Source organism: Columba livia, chromosome 1, assembly GCF_036013475.1.
Source record: "Columba livia isolate bColLiv1 breed racing homer chromosome 1, bColLiv1.pat.W.v2, whole genome shotgun sequence".
Lineage (NCBI taxonomy): Eukaryota > Metazoa > Chordata > Aves > Columbiformes > Columbidae > Columba > Columba livia.
The window spans coordinates 118,139,601-118,153,075 of NC_088602.1; the positions used below are offsets into that span (position 1 = coordinate 118,139,601).

General features: G+C 38.3%; 1 long non-coding RNA gene across 1 annotated transcript in view; it reads right to left on the reverse strand.

Moving 5' to 3' along the window:
- Window positions 1–472: 472 nt before the first annotated feature.
- Window positions 473–13,475, reverse strand: part of LOC135580265 (uncharacterized) — a 29,491-nt gene continuing 16,488 nt past the window's right edge. Inside the window, exons 2-3 of the long non-coding RNA XR_010474942.1 lie at window positions 3,724–3,815; window positions 473–842 (exon numbers count right to left, since the gene is read on the reverse strand). This is a non-coding gene — a long non-coding RNA (uncharacterized LOC135580265). The remainder of the gene's footprint in view (window positions 843–3,723; window positions 3,816–13,475) is intronic.

A 13,475-nucleotide genomic window follows, 5' to 3' on the forward strand; every position in this document is an offset into this window, starting at 1 on the left:
TTATTAATGTTCAGTAAATTAGGTCCATAAAATGACATTTGCCATGCCATTAACCGAAGATAATCCACAAAGCTCATTTCTAACCCCCTTTATATTTTTATAATGTCCTTCATAAACACTACTGTAGCTCTCTTAGACATATGCAGTCATCAGTATATTGATAGCTCTGACACAGCATACGCTTCAGATCAATTACTGAATCAGGAGACTAATTTAGATAATCTTTACTTGTGGTCAGAAAAAGATTCATTATTTATGAGTGCAAACAAAACTGTATCATTGTTCCTCAATTCAAAACACATGTTCCCTGGAACATCAACCATCTTCAGACTTTCTTTAGTCAAAGCAGATTATAGCTCTGGAAAGTGCTGGTAATTTCAAAAAATGGCTGAACAAAGATCTTTCAGGAACGAAAATAGAACCCATGAAGCAATCAAAATTGTTTATGAAGACTTTACTGGATGACCAAAAGATAGATCTCACAAAGAGTTATAATCTTATTAACCTCTTTCTTCATTTTTGTTTATATATTTTTATTTATACTAGGCATTTCCATTAAAACCCTGTGGTGGCTTAGGTCCAGTCACAATACTTGCGGTTTTATTTGAGGAAAAAAGGTGTTAGAAGGTATAATTAATTGATCTCATCTCTCAATTGCTTGACTTTGCAAATACAAGAAATTTCAGACATAACACCAGTATTACTATTTCATGAGATACTAAGCATCCTCTGCTCCCACTAATGACATGAGGATGATGTCATGAATCTTGTCTCTCTTGATGGATGTGCAGAACAGTTTGCTTGTAGATGACCTCACTGGATTGAGACAGAAGATCTTGCACCTGTCATAGAAGAGAATGAGATACATGGAGAAATATCCACTCAAGAGCAGCACTGCATTCCATAGAGTAATAATTTCAACTATAAGAATAAAAAACTTCCTTAGGTCAGCAGTGTGGCTTCATAGCAAAATGATAAATTGATTTTACAGTGTCCATTCTATGACACCAAAAAGGATGCAAACAGCCTTCCCAGTGAGTTTTGCTTGTGATTACCACTACTTGAAGGCAAAATCAAAATCATGAGGATCAAGTTCCATCAGTTTAGGAAGTCACTGCTGTTCAGCTGCTGGTAACTCGCCCCCATGTAAAATGTAGTATTTAGCTATGCTTATATTGCTCTTCTTCTTCAGCACAAAATATAAGTATTCAGCCTGAAGGACCCACATAAGTGTTTTAGCTATTCAATCATGACACAAAAAAGACATTTGATTGCATCCTATTAACCTATTGATCTCCAATGGAGCTCCTGTCAGAAGACCATCTTCTAACCCTTCCAGCTGTACATTGCCAAGTTTATACACCTGTCCATGCTAACAGAGAAAACAGCAAAGTCTCACATTCACCTTTTCTTATTCGGTTTCAGAAAGGAGGATCCAACCATTGGAAAGCATTGTATTGACACCTTTGTTGCCCACCTAGCCACCACTACCCGAAAAGAACATGATCAGCTTGGTCATACTTAAATTCATTACAAGACAGATTTAATTAGTTCCCAAAAACAGGTCAATATTTTTCCTGCACTCAGACTATTCATACAGTGCAAGCATGAAATGCCTGAAGAGTATTTCTGGAGTGAACTCCAGAAACTGGCAGGAAATCTTAAAAGCTGGAAATTGCCATTCCAGCCAAAGTGTGAATATGAGGATAGGCATGGAATGCTGTCCCTCCTATACCAGAAGCACCAGCAGCCTTGAGAAATACAAAACAAAGAAGGGGTTACAAAATGTCCAGAGATTTTTGGATGTTCTGGGTCATGAAAGGTGTGCCAGCTTCATCCTACTGAGTTCAAGGTGCCAGGAAATGGCTTCTGCCCTCCATGGATGCTCACTCACAAGCAGAAGAGCTTTGTGTTTCTACCATGCCCTTGCTGAACTTCTCTGCTTTAGTGAGGAGAATTTAGGCTTGCATCCCCTCATGAAATGTGTCTAATGTCCACATAAAGAAATCATAAAACATCGAGTCAGGCATAGTATTTTTAGAACATGAAAGTAATAGAACATGAAAGTCATGATTGCCACAACAGAAGTCCAGCTTCAGCTCTAATTAATAATGTATGCTGCCCCAGACACTTCATGCTTTCTATATGTGATGCTGTGCTTCATGCGATGTGCAAGCTAGCTTGATCCAATTCTTAATGAGTACAATATGCGGTTGTGGCTTTTGTTACCTGTTCTTCATTAGTTATTAGTAACAAAACACTAAAATTTATTGGGCAAGACTAGCTAATTGAAGGAACAAATATGAAAAAACAGAACAGTCCTTTGTGAAAAAAAAATCTATTAGAGGGTTATTTGCATTTTTATTTTGAAAACAGAACTCTTCTGTGGTGGAAGAGCTTAAAAGACAAAAGGATTTATTAGAAGGTTCCATATATCCAGGTCCTCCAGAAATAGAGTATGAAGTTTCCTTGAAAAGCATGCATTATTTCAACTTGGCCAAAAAAATTACAAACAGCCCAATAACCTGAGCTTTACACCTTTAAAGGTTAAACTTTGTTTTACCTATGGATTTTTATTGTCAAAATGAGAGAAGAAAAAAACCACCAGATTTTTATTGGTCTAAATCTCAGCCAGCTCTTGTAAAATTTTTAGACTCACTCAGTCAGCCTTAAGAGTAGGGTAATACCTGGCTCCTTGGAAAAGCATTAGTGAAGCCTGGCTTTACTCCTTGAAAATAACTGGGCTCATTGTGGACCTCAGTAGCAAGATGTAATTATACAACTGAAGTTTTTTTAGCCCATTGATAAAATGCCAACCATGCACAAGATATTAGAGAACACGTAACGATGTGATTTATTTAAGTCTTGCATTTGCAATGTTATTGTATTGTCATTTCTCTAAGCTATTGTAAAATCATTTTTATATGTACCTTCGTCAAAGACTCTCATAGTGTGACTATTATCATCATCACTCAGGATGATTATATGCAAAATGGGCAGTCATTTGCACCTCCTGTTAGGCCTTACTCATGCTATACTATCTGCACACCTTGTGATATTTGACTGTTTTAAATAAGATACATGTAGCCTTACTCTGCTGGCAGCCACTTCAGTGCCAGCTCAGTGAAGCCAGCTGGGTTGCAACAATGACTGCAGAGCTGGGTTCATTTTCTCCTCCTGTCCTAGAACAAAAGGAGTACAAGCTATTTTTAAAGCCTACATTTTCACTTGTTCTTGTATTGATAATCTCAAGGCAGATTTAGTACCTCACTGGTAGAGTTCAACTCACATATCTAAAGATAACCCTGAAGCAAGCTTCCATATCACTAATATTCTTCACATATTATTGTGCTGATCCCGAGAGGGAATCTATAATAATACAAAGGGAATCTGGAAGAGTGAAACTGCAAAAGAAATATACTGTACTTGTGGTCTTGAGAATGAAAAACAGCCTTTGGCTGTTGGCTGTTTGGCTTTGGCCAACACAAAACCTATGGCCCTGAGCAGCCTTTTATAGAAAAATTAGATGCATAAGGGAGAATCAGAGGAGCAATTAGAGCTGTTTGTATTTGGAGTTTCATCAGATCAACTCAATCCATTTTTTATCTTTCTTTTAATTAACCAGGTGCAAAAGTGCAGGTGAACAATTGTATACTCACTTAAAATCTAAGTTTAGCAAATGGCAGCTAGGAAGAGATTTAAGCTAAAGTGAAACAAACAGACCTTAAGCCAAAGCATTATCCATACAGTGCAGTACGTGTGTTGGGGACATTATGACAAAACAGACTTGTCATCCTTTCCTTGCATAGGTCAACCTGGAAATACAAAACACACGTTAGGAGGGAGGGTCCACTCAGAGCTGAAGGTCATCATCCAGGCACTCTGCCAATGCAGAAAATCAAACAAAGCAGTAGTGTTGAGATAAGTAACCTTCTGGAGGTCCCTTTTTCCCTCATAAGTTCAGAAGGAGCCCATATAGCTAGCTTGGCATAGATACTTTAACTTTAGGCAGTTAAAGCTGAATGAGATTAACCCGAACCAAAATTAAGTTACCTCTTATTGGATGTAAATCATCATTTTTAAAGCTACAATGCCAGAGGCAACCCAAGGAGGCTGACAATGGGCTGCTGGCTATGAAGATCAGTGCGTTTCCACAAAGCACTAAATAAACAATAGGAGATGGAAGAAGAGGTCTGCATTCCTTAAAAGGACAAGATGTACAAAAAGTAAACTCATGGTTTTAAAAAAAGATTAAAAAAGAAAACTAAGAACAGAAAACAAAGCAGGCTGTTTCTAAAAGTAAACTTGAATCACCAAATGTGTTTAATGTAAAGAACCCAGCATGTGGCTGCATCAGAAATATACATTAAGGAAAAAAATCTTGTGTCTGGAATAAATTTCCAAACCATTTTGTTTCCTTTAATAAGAGAACATAGAATATAGAGGGGGGTGGAGGGGCAGGGGACAAGTCTCTGACATGGCAGCTCTGTCTTTTCTCAGCTCTGCAAAAAAGATTTAAGGGCAAAAACATTTTACAGATGTAAAAAGGGGGGAAAAGGACCTGGATTTACCCACATGACTTCAGGAATTTGACTGAAGTGTGTACTTGTGTGGATTCCTCTACTCAGGCTCCTTCTTACAAAATACTCATCTTCAGGTGACACGTTCTTAGATGGCTACATGTTCTTTTGAAGGTCTGTAACTCTTTCCACTCATCATAGAGAGTGCTTGTGGTGAAGATACCTCTAGCGGTCACCAGACATAAGCAGTTTTGTAAGTAAAGATGAATAACAAACCTAGAACCAAACCATCAAACTGGTCTTGAGAAAGCACAGAAACCCACTGTTGGTTTCATGTGAGTGCTAATGAAGAGTGTCTGTGCATCCCTGTACCTTCAGCAATGATTCTGGCACAGCATTCCCTCAAAGCTAGGAAAAATACCAGAGTAAATGCTGCAGTCCTTATAGATATTTGACAGGTAAAGTCAGTTGTTGCTTCCTACAGCCCATACAGCAGACAAAATCAACATTTTCCAAACAACTCAAAGGGCAATCATCAACAGAAAGAGAGAAATATCTTATCAGGAGGACAGCTACAAAATACAAAATGTCTTGCTCATCTAACTTACCTGTAATGTAATGTGCTCTGCATTTTATGCAGCACTGCTATGCTCCTGGTAACCTGCAACTTGCCATTTTTTGTGCTGGTTTCCTATGCACTCAGGATTACTTTTCTGTGTGATAACTTAGACTTTCTTTCTAGACAAATTTCTTCTTGAAATACCGTAGAGAATTGTGCATAACTGCTTGATTTTCTTGTAGTTGAATACAATTTTTTGTGTAAAGTAAAAAACATCTTCTCTCTGGTCAACACATTTCAACAGCTTTGTCAAAAGTATTGGCATAAGAATTCCCAAATAACATAAAAATGAGTTGGATAGTAAAATGCTGTTAGCATCAGTATATTCTATGAGCTGACCAGAAATGCACTTTTGTTCTACTCAGGTCAAATTGAAATACCACTGCAAATTTTACAAGCTACATTTCTCATCAAAATTCCTACAAAGCTAATAAAAATGAAACCATACTACTGGTTTTCCTACATGGATATCACAAATCTTATTTCTACATGTTGATATTTTACCTAATAATTTAGTGAGATGGGCTATGTAGCAGCTGCTCTTAACCACTAAATATCAGATTGGGCATGTGGAATTAAAATAACATTTGAAAATTTGTTTTTATATAATTTCTCTGAAAATATACCCTCTTCAGTATACTGTAGGATTAACAACACATACAGTGTGCTTCCAAAGCAATTATTTATTTGCCTTGGTAATACGTAAGCAGATTTATTGAAAGCTTGAGTTTCTAGCTCTTACTGAAAAAGATGCACTGTGACCATGCCGTAAACAGAGACTATATGGAAAGGCAGGGCTTCTTAATCCTAGAAGCCTGACCTTAAATTCACTGCTCTTTTTGAAAACAAAATGACACCCAGACAGTTCAGTACATGCCGCCGTGTACAACACTACGCATGTCACTGTCTTTGGTGTGAAATATAAGAACAGAAGGTGAGAGTGTTCATCAAGCATGCATCTTCCTGGGTTTTTCAGACAGCAATTGCAGTGAAGCAGCTCGTGATCACCAGGCTGTAGACTGGAAACTAAGTGGTGTAGCAGCTGTGTGGCGTTATAATCAATGCCAGTTTGCAAGACTTTGTTCTTCCCACTGAAATGCTACATCTACATGACTGATAGGCACAGGTGATTGATAAAAATAGATTTTCTGGGGTACCTTGCATTCTTTCTTTCCTTCCAAAAAGACTGTTTTGAAGTGAGCAGCAGAGAGCTGTTTGAGTGCTGGTATCTTTGGCAGTCAGGTGCAGAAACTGTCCCACCCCTTGCCCTTATGGTTATGCTTTAAGTGTCTCCACAGCCACGTTCAGCGAAACAGTTTGTAAATTATTAGTAAAGCAGATGAGACACAAGTTTGCACTAGCGCAGGATGTGGTACCGGCAGTGCATGAAACTCTATCTTGTAATTTTAGCATGAGGTTCTGCATCTCATTTGTACTTTTGGCTCACAGGGTTCAGGTTCAGTGCTTCTTCAAATGGTTTTAAGGGTGAAATAATCTGTCCTGTGACCCCTTCCACATCTTGCATTTTATTTGCCTTCATAGTTGCACAGTTCAAAAATAGGAGCATCTACTTCCTACTGTTAATGCTAATATTCTGACTTGCCATTTCTGTTTTCTGTTCAGTAGACTTGGGAGTGTTGTTACCAGTCCTGAGCATACTGAGCCTCTCTCAAAAAGCTCTCACAAACATTTTTTTTAAGTTTTCTATATCTGCAACCCAAATACTGAAGGGCAATCCAAGAGAATCTGTGGGTTAACCTACTTGCCCACATCCTTCCCAGCAGAGTGTTTTCTGTTTCTCATTTTAAATTTGTATGTTGATACACAGCATAAAAAGCAATCTTGTATGTATATCAAATATTGCAGATAAGTAATGTGACAGAATTAATTTCCTGACCTTCTGGTAAAAAAACTTCAGTATTTTACAAATGTACGATCCTATATTAGTTTCACAAATACCATGAAGGCTCCTATTACATTATTACCTGGGAATATTCCAGTAGATTTTTACAGCATACTAACTATATTGGAGAAGTAAACAAGAATGCCTCTAACACCATAATTTTGGAACTGGAGGAAGTATAACTCGTATTATTCAGATAAACCATATTTTAGATAACAGACAGTCAGCCAAAAAAATTGTATGAACAATCCTTTAGAGCATATTGTAAGTTATTTTGTGTGTGAGAAATGTTAAGAAAGCACTAAAGAGCTTAGCCTATGTAACTTTTTTCAACAGTTCTACAGGTATAAATGAAAAAGTCAAGTGCTTCTAATAAGTTAGTTTATGGGATTGTGGTAAGTATTTATAGAGATTGGTCTGGATGCTTTTCCATTAGGTACAGTACTGTACAGTTTTTTGGCTCATACTTGAAGGAAGTTATAAACCAAAGTGGGTTCCTCATTCCTCAGCATTTGACATATTCTGATTGCAAAACATTTGGGGTTTTACACGATTTATTGTAAATAATCTCTCCTATAATGTTCACAGCACAATAATTCACAACCCTGAGGCAAGAGAGTTCTGCAGAAATGACATTATACGGAAGATAACTTTTCAGAATTTACCATTTGCACATCATGTTCAGAATCTATAACACATGTAAAGTGGTCAAATCCTCATCTTTCAAATATTTTTTTCTATCATTTTGTGGTATTTTATTAAAAATAGTTACAGCCAGCCTAATGGCTTGACTGATAACTCAATATGTTACCACATCCTGCAGTAGTATAAATTGGAAGTGAGGAAACAAGACAGGTTCTTGTGTATAAGATGCCTAGCATTGGGTGCCATGCTTTGAGAACAAGCTTGCCACTTCTTAAGTGCAGATGAGACAAAAGGAAAGGCTGACACTGAAAAAATATATATGCCACTAAAATTATGCTGTTAAAATTCCACAATTGTAACACAGAAAAATTGGTTTACTTTTACTAACCTTTAAGTCAAGTCTGGAGTCAACCATATTCTCTTACAATAACCTGTTTTCACCTGTCTTTTCTCGCCATTCTCTTTGAAGGTGAAATTAAAATAAATTATTGTTATTAATATTTAGAATGGTAAAAGGAACATTCTGTACAGTTGAATAATTGGACTTAGAATCTAAACAGTTGTGTCCTGTTCCCAGGTTTATGGCCAACTCAGGGTATAAAGGGGAATGTACACACTTAATTAAAAGACTTCTTGTCCTTCACCCAACCCTTTCAACCAAAACCCCTATATCTGGAATTTTTAAAAGCTGTTAAAGAAACAGATTCCTGAGTGCAAATCTGTTATAACTAGTCAGTAATACCTCTAATAAGATGCTCATTCCCTTTAAGGGGAGGAGAGGGGTGTCTGTGAGAGGCAAGCCACTCTTAAGGGGTTACATAGGTAACTCTTCAAGGCTCTTGTAACACTGGAGGAGATGAGCACCTTAGAGCAAAACTAGGCAGATGCTGGGTCAGATGTTGTGGTCCTCAGGAATGGCTCCTGCTTGGGAAAAAAAAAACAAACCATTCTCTTTGAGACCCTGTGATTTCTGTAGTCTTATGACAGAAGCTTTGATAAGACCCATCTTTCTGCCTCTTGCTCCATGCTTTATACCTTTCTGTCATCCCATGGGAGATGTTGCATAAGAAAGTTCTCTGGCTTCACCCCACTGTGCAGGGAAGGTCCAAGCTTCACTGGAGGCAGCTAGGTACTCTGGTTTAAGGCTACCAACATCCTGACTGAGTGCTGCCCAAAAGTAGGGCAAGGATGCTCCTGAACCAGGAAAAGCCTGAACCAGCACATTCCCTTTAAGAGAGGCTGAATATCTCTGTGCCACGGAGAGCGGTTTGCCTGGATTAGTGCAGCTTCCACAAGGAGACATGGAACTGCAGAGGAGAACAAATCTGCACATGGGGAAATAAGAAACTCAGAGTGGTCTCATTGCAGCAATTTATACTCAGAAGTCCTAGGATCAGAGGTCACAAGTTCTTTACAGGCAAAGCCCAGAGTTATCAAACGATAGTTGTTAATTATAATCAACATCCTGAGTACAACTCATCAACATCGTTTAGTGTGACTCTAAAATGAGAAATCATCAGCTTTCTTCGAAATGAAGTCTTTACAGAGGCTTTTTTATTTGCTAGCTAATGAGACCAATTTCACCTCCTAGGATGACACTTTGTCTGTTCAAGCCTTTCCTCAAAATCAGCTTCTCTTTATGTCCAGTGATGAAAGATTATGATATTCTCCCTGAGGTTTTACCTTTATACATAGTTTAATTCATACCCTGGCTTTGCACTGAGTACTAATACATGTCTTTGTTCCCTGAGACAAGCATTTCTTTTACCTATCATGGAGTGCAGGTCAGGTCTCTCAGTAGAGTAGGGTTCTCCAAGTCATTTTGATAATGTTCAGGAATTTCAGGAGTAGCAGTGAAATTAAATCTCAGTGATGCCTTCTTTGAAATTGGGAAAGAGCTATCACCCAAAATACAAGAACCTGTACATTTTAGTATTTCATATGAGGCGGAATTCATACTTACTCTCAGCAAGAACACAAAAAGGTATTTGAGATGTGGAGCTTCAAGTGTTGCATCTAAATCTATATTTCACATAAATAAATAGCCTCTTTTACAGAAGCATTGAAATACCAGACGTACAGTGTTTCCACTTACTACAATAGGTAACCTAATTCCCAAGGGGGGCGGGGGGGGGAATGAAAAACCTTTCAAAGCAGATCCTGCTTGTATTCTATTCACAGGATTTGACTGGCTTGATGTTTTCATGATAGATGTTCTGCAGAACCTGAACTGTCGTTCTCTTTAAATGAGCCACAAAATTACAAAATATTCAAAAACTGAGCAAAATGTAAGCCCTATGGTGCTGAACATGCAGACAACTAAAGACAATGCTCTGCAAGCTGTGAGCTCCCAGGGCTCTGTTTCTCCTAAGGGATTAAACCGAACCCCTAATGATGGCACTCAAAAGTGTCAACAGTGATTATTCAAATTCTGATCATCTCAACCTATGAGACAGGGAAGGTTTGGGGAGCTGCTGAAGAAAGGGAAACACTGAAGAAAAGTGTTAGGAGGTGGACCACAACAGGCAGAAGGGAATGAAATAGAGGAAAAAGAATGAGCACAGGAGAGAAAGACAGAGAATAAATAGTCCTCCAAAAATCTAAACTGTGAGCACCTGCTAAATGACAAAACAAGGCACCTAAATAACAGTGATGGTTGTTGATTTGGTTCCTGTAAAAAGCCATTTGCTACCCTTCATCTTTGTGCCCAGGTTTCCAGTGACACCAGTGGGAAATCCTCTGTGATAAAAGTGGGCCAAAGTCCTGAATATAGATCCCTGCCCACAGGCCATCATTAAAAATAGAAACTGGTCTTATCCTGGTGGTGGCCTGAGTTCCCTGAGCTTCAGTGAGTGACCAAGCATAGTTGTACAGGCTATTGAAGAGGTCACTTACAGAGAGATTGCTAGATACAAATACTGAAGGTTAAAGCAAGGACCTGAAACCTGAAAAAGTAGCACCACTAAAAAAAACGAAGGCTTTAGGTGACATTTTTCAAAGCAAGCAGCAGGAGATGAACAGATGGAGCCTGTGTGTATTTCCAGAGTTGTGTTTTGAACTTTTAGCTCAAAAGGCCTAAGGGTAAAATTAACACTTAATAAATATGAAGTTTTCAAATATTTATTGCTTTGAAAGAAATTGCTCCTAAATAAAAGGAAGAGTTGACATCAGTCAAAATAATCCCAAAGAAACATCTTTGTCCAATCCTCAGGAAACCTTGCCATTTTTCTTATCCCTCTCTCCTGCCTTTCCTTGTCATTGCTTTTTTTGTGTGTGTGTATTGATGCTCATTTATTGTCAGCATTTAATAATTCATCTCAAATTACCAAGGCTCCATCATTACAAAACATGCACAGTCCCTCCACAGATCGGCTGTGTGGGCTCAGACAAACAACAAGGTAACAAACACCACATGCAGCATGCAATTTCTGTCTAAATTGCCCTGGCACTTCAAATAAAATGCATCCTGTGTGGCTGTAACATAAGGGTAGGATGAAAAGCTAAAGGTCAGGTGTTTGAGTCTTGGTTTTGAACACCACCAAATGCCTACGTGCAAAAGAGATTGACTTTAGTTTCCATCAGCCACTGAAGTGACAGTTCTGAATCTTCCAAGCAGCAGTCAACAGTGATCCTTGAAGACAGCAGAAGATTAATGAGAGCTTGACCTCTCTGAATGTGAGGCAGAGTTCATTGTCACAGAATGCTCTTGTCAATGTAAACCTACAATATGTTTCTGTTATTATTTAGAGCAGAGTGTTAACAATCAGTAGGCTAAATCTGAATATCTTCAGCGTTATTACCAGCCGTGCACTATCAGCCTAAAAGTATTAGCTGGTGAAAGCTGGGGTATGACTTGAGGCACAGAAGAGCCAACTATCAGCTGAGTCTATCCATGCCCTGGAATAGTCAAGCAGCAGGGTGACACAAAGGCCTGAAAGCAGCACAGGTCAGCCTGACAAGGCCTGACAAGGGCATGAGAGGGACAAAGGTGTACAGGAGTGCTGGAAAGTAAAAATGTGGGAAAGCAAGATGTGTGGTTCCAGCCACCTGGATGATAAAGGAAGATCAATACTAACATGACCATCTGGACGGTCAAATAAATAATACTAACATAATCAGATCATAATAAAATATAAAGGGCCTTGGACAGATTGTGTTGAAGTACATTTCTCATAATTGTAAAGAGTTATAGCCCAGACTCGTGAGAATGGTATCTTGGGCCAGATAACTGCCCCCAAGTGCATGGGATGCGTGAATGTCCTTGGGCCTGGTCTGTGAATGAGTGGAAGAACAAGTGAGACAAACACCACATGAGTTTAGTGTGTTTTTAATAACAATTAGTGGAAAAACATCTTATGTAAACATCTTAGTCCACACCCGTAACTGTAAATCCTATAAATTGTCAATAGTGAATAAAGAAAGTGGCCTAGGTCAGCTCACTGCTTGGCCAGGCTCTGTGCTTTTTTGCAGAACAAGATCTCTGTGTGAATTTCTGTCTGTGTCCCGGTATGCGTTGTCCCTAATCACTGCACAGAAGCTTTCTGCTGGCCCTCTGCTCTTAATACAGGCAGAGGCAGGGAGAACCCACTGCTCCTTGTTTGATCAGGAGAAGCCAGTGCAAGGCCTGACAGCCCAAGCATTACTCAGGTCTGATGGAAGGTATATTCCATGCCAGCCTGAGTTTTGACTCAAATGCTAAAAGGACAGTGCAGACATTCATCAAAACACAATGTTGGCAGCAAAAAATTATGAATTTGAGTCTAAAATGTTGTAGGCATGTTGACTCTGCATTAACATTGTGACTCTGATGTCATTAAAAAAAATACATTCAGCACCCCTCCCTAACGTTTAATTATCACAAGCGTTGAAGCAAGGTACATAAGACCACATCCTGTAGTACTTAATAGGAAAATAACATATTGTCGTTGTACTTACTGCAGTCTACTTCAATTTTATAACATTTTTAAATCAGCGAGGAGGAGGAAAGAACTGAATGATGCTGTCAGACTTAAATGGATGCTTGCTGTTAGATTTGTAAGAGTGGTATACCTGAACACAGGACAGATTGCTGCTTTATAAATATGTATAGTAATAATGCCAGAGAATGTGTTATGGAAAGGATACTTAGACTGGTCAGCTTTATATTCCTTGATTAAAAAAATAATAATGAGCTTTTCACTACAGTTTTCACAGAGGCAAAACCACATTCATGCTGTGTCTTTGTGGATCTAAGTAAAACAGTCTTGACCCCTGAAGTCGCTTTTTAATAATTAACTCTCACTAAGTTCATTAAACACTAATTGAAGCTACAGAAGAAAAAATTGTGAAGTATATGCAGACAGACAGAGACACCAAATGTGATTAAAGATACTGACTGTGGTATATATGTGCAATACAGTACATGCATTATATAAATTTCAAACCAGTTCCATAGAGATTTTAAAATCCTTTATCCCATGATAAATCCTACCAAGTTCAGTGTTACTAAAAGTTTCATTAACTAAGAGTTGCAAGCTAAACGGCCTGGACATCCTAACCAATAATCTTCGGAAAGATGTGGAAAAGTAGACTCCAGACTGTACAAGATGCAGCCCCTGAGGCATCTTTCAGTGCTTTGAAATGAGATAAACAATGGCTAAAGAGATTCAACAATCTTGAGAGTCCAAGTTTTCAAACTGAATATAATTTGTAGATTTACATAAATCAATAATTTAAATATATATATATATATATTTGACAGTTTTCAATGTTCAAAGTCAAGTTACCAAACTTTCGTTTTATTAACTCA